Source organism: Choloepus didactylus, chromosome 3, assembly GCF_015220235.1.
Source record: "Choloepus didactylus isolate mChoDid1 chromosome 3, mChoDid1.pri, whole genome shotgun sequence".
Lineage (NCBI taxonomy): Eukaryota > Metazoa > Chordata > Mammalia > Pilosa > Megalonychidae > Choloepus > Choloepus didactylus.
The window spans coordinates 102,482,651-102,506,031 of record NC_051309.1 but is presented as its reverse complement, the minus strand read 5'-3'; the positions used below and the strand labels follow the sequence as shown (position 1 = coordinate 102,506,031).

General features: G+C 34.1%; 1 protein-coding gene across 6 annotated transcripts in view; it reads right to left on the bottom strand.

Annotated features, from left to right (window-relative positions):
• BMPR1B (bone morphogenetic protein receptor type 1B) overlaps nt 1–23,381 on the bottom strand; it is a 427,170-nt gene that overhangs the window by 283,334 nt on the left and 120,455 nt on the right. For 5 of the 6 annotated variants that reach the window (XM_037830282.1, XM_037830285.1, XM_037830287.1 and 2 more), the window contains exons 2-3: nt 9,362–9,425; nt 6,259–6,328 (exon numbers count right to left, since the gene is read on the bottom strand). The gene's annotated coding sequence lies outside the window, so the exon portion shown is untranslated. The remainder of the gene's footprint in view (nt 1–6,258; nt 6,329–9,361; nt 9,426–23,381) is intronic. The other variant, XM_037830283.1, reaches the window with a different exon arrangement.

Here is a 23,381-nt window from a genome sequence, read left to right as displayed (position 1 = left end):
TAGACAACCCTTTTTAGGTTCTAAAGAATTGGGGTAGCTGGTGGTGGATACCTGAAACTATCAAACTACAACCCAGAACCCATGAATCTCGAAGACAATTGTATAAAAATGTAGCTTATGAGGGGTGACAATGGGATTGGGAAAGCCATAAGGACCACACTCCACTTTGTCTAGTTTATGGATGGATGAGTAGAAAAATAGGGGAAGGAAACAAAAAGACAAAGGTACCCAGTGTTCTTTTTTACTTCAATTGCTCTTTTTCACTCTTATTATTATTCTTGTTATTTTTGTGTGTGTGCTAATGAAGGTGTCAGGGATTGATTTAGGTGATGAATGTACAACTATGTAATGGTACTGTGAACAATCGAAAGTATGATTTGTTTTGTATGACTGCATGGTATGTGAATATATCTCAATAAAATGACGATTAAAAAAAAATCAATTGGCTATAAACATGAGGGTTGATTTCTGAGCTCTCAACTTGATTTCATTGCTCTGTTAAGTCTATCCTTGTTCTAGTACCATGCTGTTTTTATTATAATGACTTTGTAATAAGTTTTAAGATCAGAAAGTGTGAGTGCTTTCTTTTTCAAGATAGTTTTGGCTTTTCAGGGCCCCTTACTCTTCCACATAAAATTGATGATTGGCGTTTCCATTTTTTCAAAGAAAGTTGTTGGAATTTTTATTGGGTTTGGGTTGAATCTATAATTTTTTTTTTTAAGTCTTCCAATCCATGAACATAGAATGTCCTTCCATTTATTTAGGTCTCCTTTTATTACTCTTAGCAATGTTTTATAGTTCTTTGCGTACAAGTTCTGTCATCATTGGTTAGATTTCTTCTTAGATATTTGATTCTTTTAGGTGGTACTGTACATGAAACTTTTCTTGATTTTTTTATACCAATTGCTCATGACTCATGTATATCACACTACCAATTTTGGGGTGTTGATCTTGCTGAATTAATTTATTAGCTCTAAGGGCTTTGTTGTGGATTTTTCAGAATTTTCTGAATATAAGATCATATTATCTGCAAAAGGGAAAGTTTTAATTCTTCCTTTCCAATTTGGATGCCTTTTATATTTTATTTATTTATTTACTTACTTACTTACCTACCTACCTAATTGCTTTGGGTAGAACTTCCACTATAATATTGAATAACAGTGGTGATAGTGGGCATACTTGTCTCGTTCCTGATCTTAGAGGGAAGGCTTTCAGTCTTTCATCATTAAGTAGGATGTTGTAGGCTTTTCATATATTCCCTTTATCATGTTGAGGAAGTTTCCTCTAATTCTGAGTGAAATAAGTGTTTTTATCAAAAAAGGGTACTGTATTTTGTCAAATGCCTTTTCTGAATCAATTGAGATGATTATGTGGTTTTTTCCCCTTCATTCTGTTAATGTGGTGCATTACATTAACTGATTTTCTTATGTTGAACCAACCTTGCACACCACGGATAAATCCCACTTGATCATAGTGTATGATTCTTTTAATTATTCAGTTTGCTAGTATTTTGTTGAGGATTTTTACATCTACATTCATAAGGAATATTGTCTGTAGTTTTCTTTCCTTGTGATATCTTTATCTGTCTTTGTTAAGAGGGTGATACTGTCCTCGTAGAATGAGTTAGGGAGTGTTCCCTCCTCTTCAATTTTTTGCAAGAGCAGAATTGGAGTTAAGTTTTCCTGGAAGCCATCTAGTCCTGGGCTTTTATTTGCTAGGAGTTTTCGATTACCGATTCAATCTTTCAAAAGAAATGAAGGCATCTCGTACTCTCTCCCTTATCTTCCAGGTTCTGTTGATATTCAGCTTATTGCTTCCTGAAGCTTGCTTTCTGTCTGAATTTCAATCTGCTTATAAAAGATTCCTGGTATAGGATTAAGACCCATCCTGACTGAGGAGGGCCACACCTCAACTGAAGTAACCTCATCAAACTGTCCTACATACAATGGGTTCAAACTCACAGGAATGGATTAAATTTAAGAACATGTTTTTCTGAAGTATATAACTTCCTTTTGCTCGCATTTTGAGGTTATGTGTCTGATTTGAAATCTTTCTTTTTTAATGTAAGGATTTTGAAGCTATAAATTTCTCTCTCAGCACTGCCTTTGCCACATTCCGTAAGTTTTGCTACTTTGTATTTTCATTTTTATTTACCTCAAGATATTTCCTATTTTCCCTTTTTTATTTCCTCTTTAACCCACTGGTTGTTTAAGAGCACACTGTTGAATTTCCACATATCTGTTAACTTTCCATTTCTCCCTCTTTTACTAATTCCTAGTTTCATTCCATTGTTGTTGGAGAAGATACATTGTATGATTTCAATATTTTTTAATTTATTGAGAATTGTTTTGTGACCTATGTTCTATCCTGGAGAATGATCCATGTGCACTCAAGAAGAATCTGTATTTGTTTTGTTAGGTTTATATGTCTGTTACTGGTTTAGAGTATCATTCAAGTTTGTATTTCCTTATTGACCTTCTGACTTGTTCTATCCATTATTGAAAGTGGTATATTTAAAACCTTTTACTATTAATGTAGAACAATTAATTTCTCCCTTTAAATATGTCAGGATTTGCTTCATATATTTTGAGGCTCTGCTGTGAGGTACATATATATTTATAATTGTTACATCTTCAGGTTGAACTGACACCTTTATCAGAATATAATAACCATCTTTGTCCCTCATAACTGTTTTTGACTTAGTATCTGTTTTATGTGATATCAGTATAGCTAACCAAGCTCCCTTTTGGTTATTACTTGTGCAGTATATTTTTTCCATCCTTTCCCCCTCAACCTACTTATGTTTCTAAATGTAAGGTGAGTCTCTTTTAGACAGCATATAGTGGAGTCGCTTTTTTATCCATTCTGCCAATCTCTCCCTTTGACTAGAGAGTTTAATCCATTTTCATTTAAAGTCACTACTGATAATGCAAAACTTTCTTCTGCCATTTTGCTATTTTCTTTTTAAGTGCTATACCATTTTTGACCTTCAATTCTTCAATACTTACATATTTATTTGATTTTTGTACTGTACCATATTGAGTCTCTTCTCATTTATATCTGGATATATTTTTCATGCATTTTCTTTGTGATTACAATGGGGTTAATATTTAATATACTAAATATGTAACAATCAAATTTGACTTGGTATCAACTTGACTTCAATAGTATACACATATATTGTCCTATACCCCTTCACCCCCGATCATTTTTAGCATTACAAATTGTATTTTTTCACACTGTATGACCATAGATTTATCACATTTTTTAATGCATTTGCATTTTACCATCTGTAAGAACTAAGAAGTGGAGTTGCAAACCAAAAAATATAATACAATAGGACTGGCATTTATAATTACCCAAGTGTTTACCTTACCAGAGTCCTATTTCTTTATGCCACTTTGAACCACTCTCCTGTGTCCTTTCCTTTCAGTCTGAAGAAATCCCTTTAGCATTTACTAGTATTTGCCATATTTACCAGCCTCTTCCTCCCACTCTTCCCTAGAGGCTGTACAGTGCTCTACTTGACTCCAGAGTTTCAGAGTAGTTTATTGAGACAGTTTCTGCCTATTTAATAATTGTTCTGGTGGAGGGACTGATTCCTGGATCCCTAAATCTTATGCCTAGTGAAAGGGCCTATGGGCACCCTCTTTCATAGCAGAATTATGGGGGCCTAAATTACATGCTGAAGCTCTTCTTGGATTTCCTATTTATTCCAGTTAACTGACTGACACAAAATCCCTATCCTGAAGGAAATCCCTATCTGGCTGGTTTTCTGACCCTGAACCAAGTCCTAGTAAAATCACATCAACATCATCAGGACTTGAAAACAGACAAAATCTTTTTCAAACTCTCCACCCTAGTGCTGTGGGAATTTCCTAATAACCCATACACCAGATAATGTCCTTTAGAAAGAGTCAGCAATTAGGTAAAGACTATATTGCTCCTGGCTTACTCCTCATACCATCTTCCCCCTGAAGGAAAATCCATGAATCTGATACCCAAGGTGACGTAGGTTTTTCAGTCCAGTGGCATAATGTAGTGGCCCAACTGGACTTTGCCACAATGAAAAACTTTAACCTCAAAACACTTAACCCAGAAAAAAAAAAAAAAGAGGTTGTATTTACAGACCAAAAAGCAGTAATAATACTTCCAACAGCATTACTCATGCATTTTCACTTAAAGTCATGTTACTATTGTTTAATAAGGTCATTTTTTAAGTGAGCAATGGAATATGAAATAAGTACTTTTCTGAAACTTTACTTAGTATATTTAGTAATGATTTAAAGTACAAAAATTTTTGAGAGTTCACTTGAGTAAATTAAACCACATTTTTATTCTTCCTATGTTTGTTCATCTATTATTATAAAAGATGTAAGAAAAGTAAAGCATATCTTTCCATCATTATTATGAACCAGTTCAGTCAATAATGTTAACATAGAAAAAGTGTCGATCAATTAATTCTTCCATAATCTCCTTTTCTTATTTTCTGCTAACTGAAAATGAACTAGCTCAGTCTCACTTAAAGAACCTTGGGAAATATTCTCATTCTCTTTTCAAGTTGCATTAAGACTTCCTTTATCCTTTAATTACAAAGAACACATTAAATAACCTCTCTAAATTGATTTATAAATTCCTTGACATCCACATCCTTATGAGTTGTTAATTTACCTTCTCTGTTCTTTTGCTTCATCTTAAGTTTAGTTGATTGTCACTTGAGAAATTTACGTTTGAAAGTTTTTAAAGCCTTTTTATTTATTCCCTTTACTAGGTACATAATTGAGGTAGCTGCTAACAGTTGGATAGCGCCAGTTTTCATTACAAAAGGAGCAGAAATAAGGGAGCATGCTTTAGTAGCTAATTAGAATTTTGGTAGAGTTTATTTTTACAGAAAACTATAAAAGTAAAACAATTACTGGCACTCATGAACCTTTAAATAGAAACATAATGGGGAACAAGTATGAAAATGACACTGGCCCTTGTATGCAGCTTTTTGGGACATCTTTAGTCTCCTAAACTCAGACCAACATTTTGACCAACATTTCCTGTGTCTGTAACCAGTCATGCTGTGAAACTGAACTTCTTTACCCCAACAAGCCTTTAATTCATGTTCCTAAATATTTCATTTACAGAGAAGTAAGCAGTGATTTCCTCTTACAGAATCAGCAGTTAATCTTGCAATACTGAGCAAATATTTAAAAAAAAAACAAAAACATGAACAATGAAGCAAATAATTTCCAGAGCAATTTTTTTGAAAGAACACTAGAACATATGACCAATTACTAATCAAAAGGTAGGAATTATATACTATTTTATTTAATACTATCTTCGCCTGTCATTACAACTATTTAAATTTTTAAGAACATGAGTAGAACCAAGATTAAATTGGAGGAGTGTTATTGTGTTAGTGTGAAACAGTGTTTGATAACCAAGAGTCTGCCTTAGTGCAATTGTTCAAACACTGTTACAGGTTCTTAGTATAACACAACAGTAAAGATCGTGGTGTCTCAATTTTATCCCAGCTCTGCCACTTATTAGCTGTGTAATCTTGGGCAAGTTCCTTAACCTTCTAATGCTTCTATTTTATCTTCTATAAAATGAGAATATTAATGGAACAATCCTCACAGAATTGCTGTGAAGTATAAACTGAATATGTGTAAAGCATTTAGAACACTGCCTACACTGTGTAGCATACCATGAAAGGTAGCTATACACGGGGATAAACTGGTTAGAAAAGAATCTCAGGTCAATGGTCACCCAGGCATACAGCAACTTAATCAGAGGTAGGGCCTCTGAAGTCCACACTACTCGTTTCACATTTATCCTCTCATATGAGTGAAGCCAACCAGAACTATTGGCTTGAAAAGGGAAATAGATTGGATTTGCTTGAAAACAGCATAATCTTGTAATCTAGTTTTTATTAACCTGAAAAATGTTACCACGATGATATCAGCAATGTTTGGGGAAAGGTTATTACCAAGAGTGTAAATGTTTGATGAATAGACTGTGTAAGCCAACATTTCAAACAAAAGGTGCATGTTACTTTCTCATTATGTAACCAATCCACATCCACTTTGTCATGTTGTTTTATCTTACGGGTTTTCACTAATAATTAAAGGAACAACTGTACATTCCATTCAATGTAGAAAACATATAATCTTTCAGTTGTCTTCAGCATATCACAAAATGAGAATGTCAGAAAGCAAAAATGATGCTTAACAAACAACTCAAACTCTTTAACAATCATTATGACCTTACCTTTATCAACAAGGCATGAAATGACCTTCCTTTCCTTTCACATTGAAGAAAGAGTAAGTTGAACTCTACCCTGTCAACAAAAGAAAAAAAAATGAGTTGCTATTTGTTTTATGCTATTGGCTTGAGAAAAGTTTGTGTTACCTTTCTAGTTCAGACACAAGGTCAATGGTAATACATAAATTTGAATTGAAAAAAATGCCTATTTATGTTACAGCACCACAAAGTTATGACTTTTGAGCTCCTAGCCTACAAATCTGAGAAAATACAGTACCCCACATGATAGAACTGCAAACATCATATGAAATTTCAAGTCCATATGACACCTTTCCAAAAGGAAGCAAGTATTAAATCTATGTAGGCTTGCAATTAGGGGATGTTATTTAATGCAAGGGTTTACAAAAATAAAAGGATAAAAAAGGATAGCCACAGACTTTGAAATGAATTATATATACTAGATTTTCATCCATAATATTTTTTCTAACCAAGTTTATTTATTAAAAAATAGAAAATAATCAAACTTTCACAGCCATGTGTTAATATTCATATCACCAAAACCCCATTCTAGTGAAACATATAAACAACAATTAGATCTTAATTAGGTATGAAATCTGTTTTTCCAGTTAAAAAACACCAACAAGAGAAACAGAATAAATGAGAAAGTTAAAAGCTGTATGACTGTGTGGTGAAAATAAGGTAAAAAAATGAGACTATAAAATATGTTTCATACTAATTCCTTCAAATTAAGTAGGTAACCAAATTAACACCTAGACTGAGTTGACAAAGTGACTTGATTGCCAAATTTAGTTAAAAAAATTCCATTATCCCAAAGCAAAATAAATTCCATTTTATTTAGTTCAAAATTACCAAAAATTTTGTCAGAGTATCCACCTCACCTATATAACTCAAAATGAGAGACTGTGGATGTCACAAATAGAACACTTTAAGAGTTTGAAAAAATGGTATGAGTTTATAATGCCAAATACGAGATAAGCTGGTTTACTTTTTTATTAACCCTGTGTTTTAAAGAATATTACAAGTTTAAGAGCATTCATATTACACACAAAAAGCATTAACGAATGACACAATCAACATAAATAACATCATTCTACAAAGTGCATCAAATTTAAACTTCCTTATAGTAAGTAGACTTGCCTGAAGTTTTTACATGAGACCAATTCACTTAGAAACACAGTCCTATAAATAAAAACACATACAGGCAAAAAATAAAAACAAAAAAAGAACCAGTTCTGGCACAAAGCACACATTTCACAATTAGGAATTAATGAATTCATATACCTATCTCATCCTGGATTTTCCATTATGAGTTTTTGAACTAGATGGGTTACTAAACTGCTCTGTGCTCCAATTTCCTTGTCTGTAAAAAGCAATGATGTTTTAAAAGTGTCTGACACTCAATGAGGACTCAATAAACGTCAGCTCCAGTGATTAATGGAGTGCATTAGATAATTTTCAAGGTCTAGTTTACATTAAAATCTTACTTGTGATACCAAAAGCACAAGCAATGAAAGAAAAAACAGATAAATTGGACTTCATCAAAATTTAAAACTTTTGTGCATCAAAGGATATTACCAAGAAAGTGAAAAGACAACCTACAGAGTGGAAGAAAATATTTGGAGAACATCTCTGATAAAGGTTTAATATCTAGAATATATAAATAACTCCTTTTAAAACTCAACAATAAAAAGACAATCCAATTTTAAAAAGGGCAAAGGATTCAAATAGACATTTCTCCAAAGAATATATACAAATGGCCAATAAGCACAAGAAAAGATGCTCAACATAATTAGCCATTAAGGAAATGCAAATCAAAACAATCTCACCCACTAATATGACTAGTATTAAAAAAAAAAAAAAGTAAGTGTTGGCAAGGATGAGGAGAAATTGGAATCTGGTGTGTTGATGGTGGGGATGCAAATGGTACAGCCACTGTGGAAAAAAGTTTGACAGTTCCTCAAAAAGTTAAAACACAGAATTACCATATGACCCACCAATTCCACACTTAGGTACATGCCCCAAAAAATTGAAAGCAGGGACTCAAACAAATATTTGTATACCAATGTCATAGCAGCATTATTTACAATGGCCAAAAGCTGGAAACAATCCAAGTATCCACCAACAGATAAATGGATAAACAAAAACATGGTATATACAAAAAATGAAATACTATTCAGCCACAAAAATGAATGAAGTTCTGATACATGCTTCAACATGCATGAACCATAAAAACCATATGATAAGTGAAATAAGCCAGACACAAAAGGACAAATGCTGTACAATTTATTAAATTATATAAAATACATAGAGAAAATTCAGATACAGAAAGGAGATTAGAAGTTACCAGAAGCTAGGGGAAAGGGGAAAGGGAAGTTATTGCTTAATGGGTAGAGTTTCTGTTTTGGGTGATGAAAATGTTTTCGTAATGGAAGGTGGTGATGGTAGCACAAAACTCTAAAAATAATGTCACTAAAGGGCACAGTTAAAAATGGTTAAGACAACAAATCTTATGTATATTCAATGAATAAATATTGAGTGCTTAATATATGCCAGGAATTTTGATTCTGAGTATATCATCCACCATTTACAATTTTCAAAAGGCAGAATATTTATTTCCTTCTTTCTCTTCTATCCTCCCATAATAATCTATTTTTCTAAAGAGTGGGCCACTCATGACTGTCAAAGATAACAAACAGTAAATTTAATTTGTGAAAGTCTTAGAATCAAGTACAAATAACTAAATCATGTGACACTATGATTTTTGCTTAAAAAAAAAAAGGTCCAGGAAAAAAAATATCTTTTGATTGTGAGAAACTAGCAATCTCCTCTGAAATTGAGAGGAGAGAACATAGCTTAGAGACCTGGGCCCTCAATCTCTTTCAGACACTTCCAAAAACTTTAAATTCATGAAAGCCTGGAGATAAAAGTTTAATTTCTAACAATACAATCAAAAGGGGAGCAGAGCTGATAAAATGAAACTGTTAGTCTAAGGACTGTTTGTTTGACCCCAGAAATCTTTTTAGGTTGGACAACCCGCTATGGTTCCAGTTCTCAATATTAGCATTCAGTCTCCATTGAAACTCCATACCTTACTCCCATATGACATCTGCCTTGTCTTCCTGAGAAGAGAATGTCAATGGCCCAGGCACTGACTATCCTAGGATAAAAAGTAAGTCTTCAGAAAATTTCTATAACCATATCAGAATATATACCATTTCAGCAATCTGGATTTGATATTAGCTAATAATGATCATTATAGATAAGCAATTTGAAGACAGGCTAACATCTGCTGCACATGCATTAACTTAAATGTTTATTCTGAAATATTTTTTAAAATATGAAACCTTTTCCCCATTTAGACTGAATTCATTGAAAACAAAAAGCAATTAAATATTCATATTTTAAGATACCAGGACCTTGATAACTTTTGAAAACCATTCTGCAAGAGGAAGGCTTCTGAATAACATGTTCTTACTTCCTAGAATCTAGATCTTTGATTTTTTTTTAAAATCCACAAAGAAAAGCTGTTCAAAATAGGTAAGCAGTCTTAATGCATACTGTACCAGAAAAACATATTTTACCCTCCTTACTTCAAGGATTGTTTACTTATAGAGAGAAAATCTCTAAGAATTCTATATTTTTATCATGACAAGTTTCAAGTTCCATGACATTGTAGTTTCCTTCAATTTCTTATTTTGTAGTGAAAATTCATTTCACTACAAAATAAGGATGTTCCAGTTTGCTAATGCTGCCATTTACATAACACCAGAGATGGATTGGCTTTTGTAAAGGAGGTTTATTTGGTTACACAGTTATACTCTTAAGGCCATAAAGTGTCCATCAACAAAGGGTACCTTCACTGGAGAAAGGCCATTGGCCTCGAGAAAACCTCTGTTAGCTGGGAAGGCATGTGGCTGGTGTCTGCTTGCTCCCAGGTTGTGTTTCAAAATGGCATTCTCCAAAATGTCCCTGTATCAGCTTCTTGGGGCAAACTCTGGGCTAGTACTCTGCTTTCAATGGCCATCTTCAAAATGTCTCTGTTAAGTTGTAGCTTCTCTTTCTGTCTGAGATCTTATATAGGGCTCTAGTAAACTAATCAAGGCCCATGTTGAATGGGTGGAGCCATGCCTCCATAGAAATTATCTAATCAAACTTATCACCTACAGTTGGGTGGGTCACATCTCCATGGAAACAACCTAATCCAAAGGTCTCAACTTAGTCAACATTAATATGTCTGCCCCCCCCACACACACACACACACACAAGACTGCATAAAAGAACACAGCTTTTTCTGGGGGACATAATAAATACAAATCGGTACAATGGATTTTGTACAATTCAACTTTCTTGGAAGATCACAGCTAAGCACCTTAATAAAGGGTACCTGCTTGGTCCTCCACCCAGAGATTGTACTCATACAGATTCATGTAAAAGTGGCTAAGAGCTTTAATTCAATGAGTAATTTCTAAATAATTGTTCTGTGTAAGACATTGCCTTAAGGTCCAGAAGACAAAAACCAAGTAAGTTATGCATGCTATTTGCTTTAAAAATTTATTTTGGTCCATACACACACACACACACACAAACACACACACACATATATATATAACAAAAAATTTCCCACTTTAACCACTTTCAAATATATTCAAGTATCATTACATGTAAAGCACCTGACCTAAAATAAATTTTTGTTACAAGATTCTGAAAACCACTGTTGTATGGGAGATAATGAACCTTGAGTCATTCCACGGCTCTGCCTTCTCCTTGCTAGATGACCTTCAGCAAGGCATGTCACTTCTGAGTGGAGAACATTCTGGCCTTTCGGAGTTAGGGGATTCCAGGAGCTTGTGCTTCTAGTGCCTACTGGAGGTGCTCAGATGCTTCTCATGGTGAGGCTTGATCCATGAGAACAAGAATTGGCCCCCGGGACCTCTGTAGGGATTTGGTGAGTGGGAGCCATTCAGCACCTTGAAGAGAGGCTGTCTAATGCCAAGATCTGTCCTTTCCACTCTCTTTATTCTCCTAGTCTTTGTTTCTTTTGCTAAAGTGGCACTTCAATGGGTCCTTCACCCTGACCTGGCCCATGCTGTGGCAGAAGTGGGTATTGTGGCAGAGATGGAGGGACGGCCTCTGGATAGCTGAGTGGGTGAGCGCCTTCCTCCCTAGTAAATTTCCCTAACGGGTCAGGCAAGTGGTCCACACAGTCTATACAGCATCCCTGTCTTACCATGCGGCACCTCTAAAGCAGGCACTTTCTGAAATAGTTTTTTTTTTTTTTCTAAATTCTGTAAATAATTTTTCCTTAGAGTGAAAGAAATATATGTTCATCATAGAGAATATGAACAAACAAGAAGAATTTTAAAACACACCTAATTTCAACCCTCAACCAGAAACATGTTCTAGGAGCACTTTGAAAGAGATGCTATTTTTTTCTGTGTACATACACTTACACATATTCAATCAAAACTTCTTTGTTTTACAAACATGTAATCATACCAACCATGCCATCATGTAGGCCACTTTATTTTACTTTATATGCTTTACACAGACAAACATCCTGGCATGTCAGTATAACTAACATCAGCCACAGTAAGGAGACAGTATGGTACAGCTGCCAAGAGCATGGGTTTGAATCCTGGCACTGCCACCTAAAGGCTTTGTGACCTGTATTTGCTTTCAAAATGCAAAAGAGTATAGTTAATAAGTAGCATACAAGAGGTTTCAAAGTGAGAATTTACAGCCTTGAAGTATGGATAAGATTTCGAAAAGCAGAAATAGGAGTGAAAAGTCCAAGTAGATGATCCAACCTACACAAAGGCAACTGGACGTAAAAAGCAAAAATTCAGGCAAACAGGCAAATCATAGAAGAGTGGCCCAGATAAAACTAGAAAAGCAGATTGAGGGTCATTCAGTAAAGTTGTCAGTACTTAAGGGAGAGTCTCTGGAGTGACAGAAGAGTAAAGCTCTTCCCAAAGAGACCAAAGAGGTGAGAGAATGTAGTCAGGGACACCTCTTACAAAACTGCTCAAGGAAGTGTGGCTTAAGGCTATTGAGATTCAGAGAGAATGTTTCTAGATATAGTCCAGGCACATGTGAGGTGAGCCTGGGGATCCCATAGGCAACCTAATCAGCTAGCTCTTCCATAAATGAACCTCTGTCCTAGAAACGTTTCAAAGCCAGTATGAACTTACATTACCTTTGAATTGTACCAAAAAAAATTTCTTCATCTAAATTTCTTAGGAGCAGCGAATGTCTCTTATATCCCTTCACATCCAAAGTTCAGTTTTATGCTTACAGAGAAGCATTATATAAAAAATTGTTTGGGGAATGAATGATCATCTTTTATTGCTGAATATTTATATGCAGCAATGCTAAGCACTTGAAATAAAAAAAGATATGTATTAAATATAATTTAAAAAACAGATTCATCAATTAATAATATTTATGAAAAATGAAGAAATTTCTAATTTCTCACATGAAAAGTGAGGATAATAATTTTACATACTTATAATTTAATCAAAAGACAATTTCAAAATTTTGTATTTCAAAGACATGCTTATAAGTATCATTAAATATTTGATACTGATAGGGAATTTTCATATTACATTGCTCCTGAATTTAAAAATAATTTTGCAAAAAAACTGTAGGCTTTTAGACGGTAAACTACAGTTTGGAATTGAGGGCTTTGTCTACAAATATTTAGATGCAGTTTAATTTAGATTTTCATTTTTCTGAATTCCCAAACCATATTCTAGAGCTTTGCCTTCAAACACTACTAGAGCTTAAAAGATTTAAAAAGCACCCTAGTGAGGTCACAGCCGCTGCCAAAGAACAAGTAAGGGAAAGCAGACCTCGCTGCCTTGATGTCAATTACCCAGCCTCCGGGCACTCGCGCTCAAAGCACCACAGCTTAAAATCATTATAAAGATAGCATTAGAACAATTAAACAAATTACCTGGAATCAAAAGTACTTAAAATCTATTCCTAACCTGAATACAAGTACCAGATGATAACCTCAGAAATTGAGGGAAATTACAGAAAAGTGTTACAACATGAGTAAGCATTCATTTGTTTTCCTCTTGCAATTTAAAATACATTTTCAAGCATTCTAGAATCAGACCTTAGGGTATTTCAGTAATACATACAAACTAAGGAAGGCCCTAAAACATTTCAGTAATGCACTAGCACTCAAAATAGCTAACGTATACAGGTAATAAATTTAAAGTTGTTTAAAAATATTTGACTATTCAGTATCCTTACAGAGGACATCAATTCTTATTTACGTATTTACCTAGAATTTTTAAAATAATGGAATGTTAAAGACCCTATTCTCTAGCATGTTATAAGTGGATGCTGTAACAAATTATTAAATTCTGGCATCCCAAAAACCTTAAAAGAGGATTCTGGGTAAAATATTAATTTTTTTTCAGAACAAAAATCCATGGAACAAAAGTGGTTGGAAAAGAAACATAGATCCCCTTCTCTCTTAATAAAGGTTTTAATAAATAACTTAAGAATACTTCATGTATCAAGAAACATGACATTGACAACATATTAGGAATCTTGAAGGCGTAAAATATTTTAAAAATTATGAACTAAATGTAAAACCTTAAAATAACCAAAGGGATTAACAAGTACCAATTATGTCCATATTTTTACCGTACTAAGTAAGACTAACAGCTTACTTTACAAAAGACATACACATTAGCTTATTTAATCCTCACAATAAGCACTAGGTACTGCACATTAGGTCAGAATGCAAAGCAGTAAAGAGCCAGACCTTGGAATCAGACAGTCTCCGGTATGAAATCCAGCTCTGTATTTACTGGCTCTGCGATCTTGGACAAGTTACTTACCTCCTCTAAGGCTTAGTTTCCTCAGGTGTAAAATGGGATAATAAAGCTCAGCTCAGGTTACTACGAAGATTCAATAAGATAAAGCACACAGAGCATTTAACATAATATCTCTCGCAAAAAGAAAAATCATCATAATTTGCAAATAAGTATCTGAAACTCTAAGTAAGCATCAGAGTCTACTTAAAAACCCAGGTCATTCAGCTCTGCATCGAAGGCTACTTCTACTAATTCCATAACTCTCTTCAAGAACCCACCACAAAACACCACCTAGTGCTGATGTGCAAAATCCGAAACTCTGGGTCACATTAACCTTTGAATCACCCCAATTTTTGAGAAGAAGCTTTCAAAGTGAGGTCAGAATCCAATGCAAATCTTCCACTACTGTTGGAACAATTATCAATGCACTGTGCGAATAAAAGGTATTTCTTGCCAGAGGAATATCAAATACCAGATAGTGCAAAAGCCTCATGGTACCCAACAATTGTATGTTTATCATTAAAATCTCAAGAAAAGCCAAATTAAATGATAAGATCATTATTCCTTTCTTTTTAACCCCAAAAGCCTATTTTCTAAGGTTTAATGACATGAGAAAGAGGATGAAGCAGGAACAAAAACTAAGGATGCTATTAATCCAAAACTTGCACCATTAACTTAAAGTTGACAGTTTCTATTACAACAGTAATTCCATAATCATCACACAGCAAATAACATAATCAAGTAAAGACGTTCTCTATCACAAGCAGTAAAATTGTAGTTTTTTTTTTTTATTGAAGCATTTCAAAAAAGTTCAGCTGAAAATAGAAAGGGAAGTCAACTCACTTAAAGCTACATCACAAGACGTTCCACAGACATGACTTAGAACTAGTGTGTGACTAAGATGGCCCTTGAGAGCCAAAAACCTATTCTTCAAGACCACATTCCAAGTTTAGTGGAATAAAATCACAAAAACAAGCCCAAATATGGCACTATGTTTACATTACAAGAACCCACATAACATGAATTTTTATCCAAAGGTTTAAGAGTCTAACTAAGACTCGCCAGAGTTCATAAAAATAGAATTTTAAAAAGCTGGTTAGAGCACCAAGATAAATTTATTTTCCTTAAAATCTAACTTTCATTGCAACTTCTTCTATAACTGATATGTTATTTTTTTAAATATAGACTACATATATTTTTAACCCTATTACCTACCTTGAGTAAATATCATCTTCAAAGTACCACTAATAATTTATTCAATCTGAAAGCTATCTGTTATCCTTTACACAAATATTGACTAGAACTCAAATGCCTTTTTTTAAATAACCATTCAGCTTTGCATCTTTAGAAAAGTAACAGCAAAGCATATACAAAACATGAACCATTTTATAAAAACACAACAATATTTACATATCTTAAGGAAAATACCAAATAAAAGTGTTATTAATTATGAAAAAGTGTAATACTTTAAAAGACAGTCACATTTTACTTTGTAATGAATAGGAGGAATGAGTATTTGAAAATCAAGCAGGTCTTTTGAGTCCATACAACACAGAAGAAACATACCTCTAATTTCAATCAAACCTAAAAGAAGAAAAATAAATACTAAATTGTTACTTCAGTCCACGTGCAAAGCTGAATACTGAAGATATATGCTATCTGAATAGCATGAAATTGGTAAAGTGTCTCAGATTAAATTGCTAGCCATACATTCTTAAAAGTCAACATTTGATCATTTAAGAAGGGCCTCAAAGAAAAAAGGAAAGGGTATTTCAGCATGTGATCTGGAAGAAATTTTAGCATCACAGGAAAAATTTGACTTTCTTCTGGTGCTTAGCAATATAAAAGAAAAAAGGTTTGAAGAAAAAAAAGCAAAATTGTTTTCATACAATATGTGAATAATGATTACAGGCTTCAAGAGAAAGGCTTACAGGGGTTCTATCTCTACATTACGGAAACAATAAAAAGAAATTCATTAATTATCCAGCAAGTAGAAATACAAATCATCATTCCTCCTTTAAAATGTATGTGTGTGCAGCTGTGTGAGTGGTTGTGTGTAAGGTACTAAGAAATTAATTTAGACAAATCACAGGTTTGTTTATTTTAAAAAAAGATTTTAGAAAATTTTAAGACATATTCTTCGACTTTTAGCCCTGTACTCGGAGCACTTTAACAATTAACCTTTAAACAATGATTCTGTGGAGACTTGTATTACTATGCAAGTAAACAGTGCAGGGTTAATTAGAAGATACAGAAACTTTTTAGCACAACATATAATCCATAGTACACCAAACAAAATCCTTGAGATGAAATATCTGTCTAAATAAATTATAAATAGGATAGCTGAAAGTAAATACTCAACTTCTTATGCAATACCTGTGATTAATAAGGAAATCCAGCCTCCTAAATTCAAACTTTTATTTTCATGTCGCAAGCATATTATCACTCTGCTGCTTTTTAGTGTCAGATGTTGGGCTTTTGCTTTCTTTCTGCTTTAGAGGCTTTTCCCTCATCTCCAGTGGTCAAAATTCTGCTCATCCTTCAAGACTGCAATCAAAGGACAACTCAAAAAATTTCTTGGACCCTTCCAAGGAAATGTGATCCTATTCGTCTCCACTCCCTCACCTATCACCTCCACTAAGCTTCTGAAACTCTACTAAGGTGACTGTGAAAACACTGGGAGTAACTAACAGAAATAGAAACAAAGGAATTTTAAGGGGATTTGAGTGGGTTATCATTTCCTTTGTCTAAAATATATTTATCTAAACCAAACCCAACATTTTAATGCTACACTTGGGACATATGCAATATTTTTTAATTAAATTCAGTTTTATTGAGATATATTCACATACCATACAAACATCTATGGTGTACAATCAACTGTTCACAGTACCATCATATAGTTATGCCTTCACCCAATCTATTTTTGACCACTTTCCTTACACCAGAAAGAATCAGAATAATAAATAAAAGTAAAAAACACCCAAATCACCCCCCCCAACTCCACCCTATTTTTCATTCAGTCTTTGTCCCCATTTTTCTACTCATCCATCCATACAAAGGGAGTGCGATCCACAAGGTTTTCACAATCACACTGTCACCTCTTGTAAGCTACATTGTTTTACAATCATCTTCAAGAGTCAAGGCTACTGGGTTGGAGTTGGATAATTTCAGGTATTTACTTCTAGCTAGTCTAATACATTAAAACCTAAGAAGTGTCATCTATATAGTGTGTAAGAATGTCCACCAGAGTGACTTCTCAACTCCATTTGAAATCTCCAGCCATTGAAGCTTTATTTCGTTTCATTTCACATCCCCCTTTCGGTCAAAAAAAATGTTCTCAATCCCACGATGTCAGGTCCAGATTCATCCCGGGAGTCATATCCCACATTGCCAGGGAGATTCACACCCCTGGGAGTCAGGTCCCATGTAGCGAGTAGGGCAGTGAGTTCACCTGCTGAGATGGCTTAGCTACAGAGAGAGGGCCACATCTGAGCAACAAAGAGGCACTCGGGGAGACTCTTAAGCACAATTATAAGTAGGTTTATCTGCTCCTTTGCAGTAACAACATATGCAATACTTTTACATGAATTTTCCAGGTGGAAAATGATAAAACTGAATACAACACAAAGAAAAATTAAGATGTATACCATATCAATAGTAAATTCAGAATTAAATATCTTTTTTGCAGTTCTTTAGTTCATTTTTCCATGAGCAGAAATATTTGATAAGTTTTATTTCTGTGGAAATTCTTGTCCTGAGGTGAGGGAGAAATTTTAATGGGAAAAATTGGGTAGGAAAAGATTTAAATTAATATAATATAAAACATTAGGCAAACTGATAAAGAGGGTATTAAGTTACTCTCTAAAAAGCCTGATATGTTATCTATTTTTAAAATAGGATCAAGAAAGCATTTATTGAGAGCTTACATGCCAACCACTATTTTACATGCATTATCATTCTCTTTTCCCTGCAATCACCCATTTATTTATTTATTATCCCCATTTTACCTAAAAAGAAAATGAGTTTCAAAGAGATTTAGTAACTTGCTCACGTCACGAATCTAAGTGGCAGGCATGAAATGGATGGCCTAGTCCATCTTACCTCACAGTTCTGCTGAACTCAGAGTTGTTACTCTTACTCCCCACAATATGCTGCTATTACATTTTTAATCATTTTTTGCTTATGGCAGCTTGTTGCCTACTCAAAGATCTATACTTCTCTTCCTCTAATTTTTAACTGGTCAAATTGCTTCCCAGCAAAAATTCTTCATTTCCTTGATTGCTTCTTGCTCTTAAGTTCAGTGTTACCATGGGGTATGTTTTGGCCAAAGAGATTTAAATGGAGGTAATTTGTGGGCACCATGCACTGAGGATGGCAGAGCAGAAAGCAAAATAGGATCCTATGTCCCAAGCGACAGTCGGTAGTCCTCCTTTTAATGAATAAACAACTGTGATCTTAATATGCAGCTAAAACTAATCTTCACCAATGCAATTATTATACTTAAACCATAAACATTTGTTGAGCAATGTCTCCATCAGTTTTCAAGGCTCTGAAAATCTCTGCCCTCCAAGCATTTTAAATTTGTTCCAGAGAAAAAAAATGTCTTCTATCCCAATGAAACTCTAAATAGTTTTCTTTAGGTTAAAAATAAATGAGAAAAAAGCAATAACAAAAGTCAGACAGCTGAAGCGAAGGAAGTTAGCAGGGAAACTGAACAAAGGCTACTCCAGCTGAAAACTGAAATGATACTGATCCAAGGCCCTAAGATGTAGGCATGAAGAGGGGAGAAAGAACTCAAATTTAGGAAAGCAGATATAGCAAGAATTAGTGATTTATTCCTAGATTTCTGGTTTCAATGTCTGTGTATCAATTGATATCACCTGAAGGAATTTCACTTATAGCAAATAACATAAAAGCACCAAATTTTATGGGGTTGATGAGTTAAAAATTGGACATATTGAGTTTGAGGTGTTTATGGAACTCACAAAAAGATCTAAGCCTATTTTAGTATACAATTTTTTAGTATATATATTATATATACATATAATTAGAAAAGTTGTAGGTTAGGAGAAAAATCATGCAGAAAATACAGAGTTCTCACACACACACACACACACACACACACACACACACACACACACTTATCACCTTGCATTAGTGTGGTATATGTTACAACCAATGACAGAATATTTTTATAATTGCACCCAATTCTAGTCTATGGTTTACATTAGAGTTTACTGTTTCTGTTGTATAGTCCTATTTTTTTTTTATTTTAGTAACACATATACAACCTAAAATTTCCCCCTTTAACATTCAAATATATAATTCAGTGTGGTTAACTTAATTCCCTCCCTTCAACAGCCCCTGGTAACCTGTATTCTAGTTCCTGATTCTATGAGTTTGCTTATGAATTAAGCCTGGTAATAAGGGTCAGGACTTCAGGTGAGAGACCTGCTGGATATGTGTCTTTTGAAGCCATACTTGTGAACAGAGTATCTATCTAGAAAGGGGAAATCATGTCATAGTGAGAGACAAAACGGTCTCTCAGAACCTTAGAGAACATAAATATCTAAGACGCAGGAGAAGAGCCTATAAAAGAGCCCAGAGAAAAGGAACTCATATGAGGGAAGAGAAATAAAACAGGATAATAAGTGAAAAAAGTCATTCAATCGATATTTATTGTGTGCCAGATATGTGGCACCACTGGTTACTGAGAATATGCCAGGACCTTAAACAAGTGTCCACTGGATCTGGCAAATCAATGTTCATTAGTGACTTGTTGAAACCAAGTCCAACTATAGACTACCATGGAATAAACAATGAATGGGTGGTAAGAAACATGACAGCTTGTTTCCAAAGGAAGAACTAGAGCAGCAGTTAGAGGTTGACAATGAGCCAGAGAAGGGTTCTGCTAAGGGAAAAGAGCTTGTGAAGAAGGAGTTAGTCAAGAGAGAAAAGGGGATAGGATATAAATGAATAAGAATACTGTTTCTGAGGAGGGGATCCTACTTTGAAAGGAAGGCAGGCAGTAAGAGAATGTGGGAATACAGCAGATGTTGGTACATGGCAGAAAGCTGGTGACTTTTCCTATGACCTGTAACTTCTCGACCAGAGAGGAGAAATGGTCATCGTCTGAAAGTGACAGGCATGTAGAGAGTTTAAGGAGATGAGCAGTGGCACAATCCCTATTAGTAATGGAAGAGGGAGCAGAATGGGACAAGCAGAAGCTTTGCTCAGCCACACTGAGTGCCTAGACGGCTGGAGACCATGAATTTGTGGTGCCATCAGTACACAAAGTTGGCACACACTGTCTATTCAACCAACTCTCTTCTAAAAGTTTATACATCAGCACATATTTCAAATCAATAAGTAGTTTTTTTTTAATGTGAAGCATTTGAAAGATCCTAATACTTAAAATAGTAAAAACACCTGGTTTTAACTGATAAACTATACATCTGTGCCACCAGAAATAACATACTTGATAAGACCATTACCCCCATTCCTACCACACCTCAAAAAAAAAAAAAAAAAAGCAGCAGCAGCTTATATTCATCTGTCAAATAACGCATGCTGTTGTTCCTGTCTCTTAGCTGATTAACTGCAAAAAATGCTGCTTCCATGCTAGAAATGTTGGAAATCTTGCAGGCAATGGGAACCACTAAAGGATGTCAAGTAGAAGGCATGAACAGATCTGCATTTTAAACTACATTTTACATCAATAACTAAATCAGCACTTATTTTTCTGAATTAATGTACAGTATATCTACAAAACTTGAAAAGTACTAAAATCCTATAAATTACTGCATTGAAATGTAGACGGCAAATATAAAAGAAGCCTCCTTTAATACCAAACTATTAAAAATATTTCCAAGTATATTATAATAGTATAGATTTAATAGAAAAATTATTAAATTGAAGACTTTCTGAATATTGGACTTTATTATTTTAAATATGATTTTAATAAACTTGGTTAAAAGACAATCAAATAAATTCGACTTATTGATTTTTAGACTCTCGTCCCAATGTTTCCAAAATATAAATAAAATGAAACATGTTGAGCTTGTACCCTTTTGTGAAATGCATTGATCTAATATAATTAAGCCACTAATCGACAGTTAAGAAATTATAAGAAGTGACCTACTTAAGTGTAATGAAAGCAGACCATTTATAAAATAAACACAAAACAAAACTATATGGCTCAGAAATAGTAACTAACAAACATTTCCTAAGGGATTCAGGTCACCCTAGTACCCTAAATGACTCCCAATTCCACCCCATCCCTTCCCACACACAAAAAAAACTCTTCTAAATACTACCTTGTTGTTGATTTTCTAATAATTGGAGTTTGCTTTTTTATCTTAATCTGTATCCTGACATCACAGTTCCCCACCAGCCACCATCACTTCCACCTGCCATTAAAGAGATGTGAAATGGGAGAGGCTGCAATCCATTCTGGGGTTTTAACATAGACAGAGGGTCTCCAGGAGACTTGAATCCAGTAATTACACTGGTGTGCACTCAAGCCACATACCACTGTTTCTTTGCAGTCACTGTTACTGTGCCATATTCTTTCTGCCCACCCAAGATGTTGACACCTGGGAACATAGCAAGATATAAAAGTTTTTTGTTTACTTTTCTTTTTGTTTCATAACTACCAATAGAGTAAGGATTAAAATATATAATAATTAAAGGAATAATTTAAATATCCAATTCATCATGCATATTCAAATCTATCTTCCATTACCTTTAACTGCATTTTTAGATACTAACTGCCCAGGTACTGAATGCTATTTTGCCTGACAACCACACATTATTGTGCAGTCATTTAATTAACTATACCTACAGACTATTAACTATAATCTATAGACTTTAGAAGATGTTGAGTGTGATTATTTAGAAATGGTTTCAAAAACAGGAGCCACTCTGAAATGAGTAGATGAAACAAAAAGAAATCTGCCTCTTTCATTTGTATAATTAATACTATTTCAAAAATAAGTTTGTGTCTGGTTCACATCACAAATGATTCAAGTAAATAAAACACAGCCACATTGTCGCCTAGAACTCGAGAAATATCATATCATAAAATGTTTATCTACAAGAAAAGTCCATTAAAAAAACGTCAGAATGAAGCATTAAAGGAAAATACAGAACCTAATTTAGAAACCAAATAGTGATTGCAAAATAAATACAGTGTGCCACAAATTTCTTCACCTTCCATCTAAACAGCCTGAGGATCTCAGAGATGTTTAGTGGGACAGAGGGTTTTAGTACTGTTATTTACTACTCCATGCAGCCAAGACAACGTCCACAGCCCCACTTTATTTCCTCTGACAACCACAACTGGCTGATATCCTTGAGATTCAGATACAGTCTAGCGAACTATCTAGAAGCACTGTTTCTATTAAACACAAATTCCCTGAACTAAAATCTTTCCTTAAGAAAAATGCTTTCTAAAATTTCATAATTAAATTAGGAATCTTCAAAGTTATTGTTTTTAAAAAAGGTCTTTTCGGTCAAGATTAGATGTTGGTAGGTCCCTACCAAAAAAAGAAAATAAAACAGAAAATCATTACTTATGTGTAGGATTAAGAGAGCAACCTCTCAGTCTAAAGCCAGAGCACGTGAGTTCAACTCCTGGCTCTTATACTTTGTAGCTGTTTGACCTTGGCAAAATACTCAAATTCTCTGCGCTTCAGTTTCTTCAGCTGTAAAATGGGAATTACAATCATATTCCCCTCATAAGTTTGTTGTGAGGATTAAATAAATTAATAAATGCAAAGAGTTTGGCACATAGTAAGCACTATATAGTACTAGCTACCACTGAAATGTTACTTTCCTCACAACCAAATTCTAATAAATATTAAACATAAACTATTTTCACCACCTGAAATGTTGCCTAAGGATAATCCTATTTTATTCAAACAACAGGTTCAAAAAATATACTATGTGAAGCAATCTCTGATTCTTCTATTAATTAACACACAACTGAAATTTTAAATGACATAAATCTATTCTAATCTATCTCATTACATATAATTTCTAAGTTCTAAGTTCCTTTTAGAGTAACAATAAACACAATATTAAGATCAGCATGTGTTTATCAGATTTCTCCTGTTTTGCTCAGTGCTATGATAAAGAATGTTTGAGGATATCAAAGAGCATAATTTCTGTGTCTACTCTCAAAAAGTATGCAATCTAGTTTTGATAGTTAGTTTGATAGCTTGAGTTTGCTGAATTAAGGGACCATATCTGTTCCAGTTTACTAAAGCTGCC